The sequence below is a fragment of the Chamaea fasciata genome, unplaced genomic scaffold (assembly GCF_029207755.1).
Source record: "Chamaea fasciata isolate MVZ Bird 193981 ecotype frontalis unplaced genomic scaffold, bChaFas1.0.hap1 SCAF_11, whole genome shotgun sequence".
In the NCBI taxonomy this organism is placed as follows: Eukaryota; Metazoa; Chordata; class Aves; order Passeriformes; family Sylviidae; genus Chamaea; species Chamaea fasciata.
In genome coordinates, this window is record NW_027094096.1 from 10,722,091 (window position 1) to 10,725,073 (window position 2,983).

Here is a 2,983-nt window from a genome sequence, read left to right on the forward strand (position 1 = left end):
TTCAAGTACAGATTTCTTCCACTAAACTCCCTGGAGTGCCCACTCTGTAGCCCTTGGGCAAAATCCAGCACGAATTTATCTCAAGAATAGGCCAATGCTCATTAATCAAGCAGAGGCCTAGCTGAAATCCTCACAGGCAGCTGCACAGAATGCCAAGTCACCTTGTTGTAACTGATCTAGGTACTCTGCAGTGCCAAAACCCAGAAAGCTGCCAGAGACCATTGTATTACAGACAGAAAGCCAGTAAAGAGAACAAGGAAAGTAATTAAAAATATATATTTCTCAAGCTCATTGGACATGGACCAAAATGTGAACACAGAATGAATAATCGAAATAAATGTGACAGGTAGCAGAAACACACATTAGTGAGCTGCTGAAAGAAAAAGCTTCAAATAGACTTTCACAAGTTTTTAGAAGAGGATGAGGAGGTCCCCAGGGCAATCCCCATGGGAATTCTTTGACTCTGGGAAGTGGGAGGGTTCATCTAACTAATGGTTGAAAAACTTGCCCTTCTACCTAGAAAGCTGGAAGATCCCCAGAAACCTGAACAAGTCCTAGAAAGTTTGCATAAACACCCCTGCAGATGGCTGAGCACTATCTTTATGCCCTTGCCGGTGCTCATTCCTTGCCAATTGCAAGCCCTCTGCCCTGACCTCTGCTCTGTTTCCAGGAGTGGCCTTTGAAGTGAGTGATTCCTGCAGTGGAGATGGCTTGTGGGACAGGGCAGCCCGGGGCTGTTACTTGTTCTAGCTGGGAGCTGTGCTGGCTCTCAGCACATGCAGAGCACGATGTGAATCTACCTGCTCCAGCCCCACCCAGCCCCTGGAGACAGCCTCAACCCGATCCCAAGCACCTCGCTGATTTTGTTTAAAGAAGATTAGAGAGCACTATCAGCAGAGGACTGACAGGCAATCATCTTCAGCAGAGTGGAAAACAAACTGGAGTAGTAAGACAGCAACCTGTTGCAGCTGTTTGCTCAGTGAGTGCACCGCATCAGAGCATTGCTCAGATGCATGTCACGACAAGCAGTCACGGGAGAACAGCGCCGAGCCATCTCCTGCTGCTGCTCCAGGTCTGAAGGAAGGCTTCCACCTGTTTTTCTTGGTCTGACAAGAAACAACACATTTGTCTTTGTCCTGAGGCAATCATTATGGCCACGGCAGCAGTACCGCAAAAGTGGGGGTGGGTGAAAGCTGCTATTTGAATTCAAGGTAAAGACTGAGTGTTATGTCCTATACATACACAGCAAAAAAGCATCATCCCCAGCAGACTCACCAGTTATTTCCACCAGCTGCTTTCAGTAGTTTCCAATGCTCTAAAGGCAGTTAAAAAAAATACAAAACCCTTCGATTTTTATTGAGCTTTGAAAACCACTGCTTCTATTTCAGATCTGAATAAAGCATTGTGCTCCTGAAGGCTTGTCTGCTTTTCCCATCTATACTAGCTGACCAAATACAATATATTGTATTTGCCACAAAATGCTACTTTATCAGGTTAGAGTGAAATTTCTCCTGAGCTGAACCTGAGTAACAGCTACAAAATACAAGCTCTCAGGTTTGGTGATATTCAGTAATTTTATGTAGTTTGATTATAACTCACACTTTACTTTCTATGCTAAAAAATGCTTAAGTGCTTCAAAAATCCAATTTGATCTTCATTTACTTTACTGCTATCTACAGCAGCCTTGTAATTTCTGCTGAATATTGTAAAAACGAATACTGAAAAAGGTGAAAGTAATGCTTCAATAGAGCTTACCAGCTTTGAACCGCCACTTTCAGATTCACTGCCTTGAATATTTTCCTCCCCACTTCCTTACTCTGGAACAACCTCTGTGAAGGGGACCCAGCCCCAAGGTACCTGAGCAAGGGGCAGGAAAGGTCCAGGGACTGTGAGCTGCTTCAGCCAAGAGTCCAAAGCACAAGGCAGCCCATTGAGGACAAGGCAGGGCAAAGACAAGGGCAGGAAGGCAACAACCAGGGATTACAACTAGATGGAGCGGTTTGGGGATAGAACCATCAACCAAGGGCCCATGGCCAGAGCAAGGCTGGGGGACAGCCAGAGACCAACCCCAGACCAGCCCTGCTTAGGGAAGGACACAAGGACTCGGGCTGACCTCAGATGGGGCTCTGGGCCCACGAGGATGGAGTGTGACTGTGGGGACCCAGATGAGGCAGGTCAGGGACTATTAAAGCCTAATTAAGGCCGATCAATGCACTCTGAGCTGTGACAGATGCCTTCATTAGGCTAAGTTTTGTTAAATAACAATATGTTAAAGACAGCTTTAGGAAGTTGAAACCAACAAACCAACCAAACAAACAATAATGCCCATCTCAATGTAACAGATATCATGAATATTATGGCATACTATGTCTCCTCATAACTCCTGGGATTCGAACTTCCAAGGGAAATAAAGCTTCCCTCTTTGTATGAAAACAGAAATAAAAAGACCAAATTGTGAAGTAAAATTTTTGAAGTGGTCTTCTGCTGGTATCAGCCCCTCTTCCAAATGCCTCCTCACCCCTCCCTCAGCCTCTCAGCAGGGAACAAGAATCAGGCTAGTGAGCATATACAATATAGGACCAAGGTTAGCATGAAAGACAAAAACATGCAGAGCATGAATTCTACTCATATATCCAGAAGAAAATACAGAGCAAGAAAAGACTTCCAAGAAGGGGCTTAAATGTAATTTCTGGAGAAATTACTGTACTATCTTTGACAAATCCTCCTTTACAAGGAGTGCCAGATAAAGCCCTCTGGTATTGCCTCTGGATTAGCCCAACTTTAAGAGCTGGGAACTTGGGAGTACAGTAAATCAACATTTCATCTCCCTTGGGAAGGACATTGCTTCCACTGTCCTGGCTCCTTGCAGGCCAATGGAGCACACAAATGTCACCAGAATGCTGACACGTCCTTGTTATAAAGTAGTTGAAATTTCATAAAAAATTGGATCAAAACCCATGCTTCCATAACAGAAAACATTAAG

At 44.7% G+C, this 2,983-nt stretch overlaps 1 long non-coding RNA gene across 1 annotated transcript; it reads right to left on the reverse strand.

Annotated features, from left to right (window-relative positions):
- Window positions 1-1,010: 1,010 nt before the first annotated feature.
- LOC136295274 (uncharacterized) lies at window positions 1,011-2,150 on the reverse strand. Its single transcript, XR_010722618.1, has 4 exons — window positions 2,114-2,150; window positions 1,756-1,857; window positions 1,276-1,315; window positions 1,011-1,106 (listed from the first exon to the last, which is right to left on the reverse strand). It is a non-coding gene; the product is annotated as an uncharacterized lncRNA (long non-coding RNA).
- Between the last annotated feature and the right edge of the window lie 833 nt (window positions 2,151-2,983).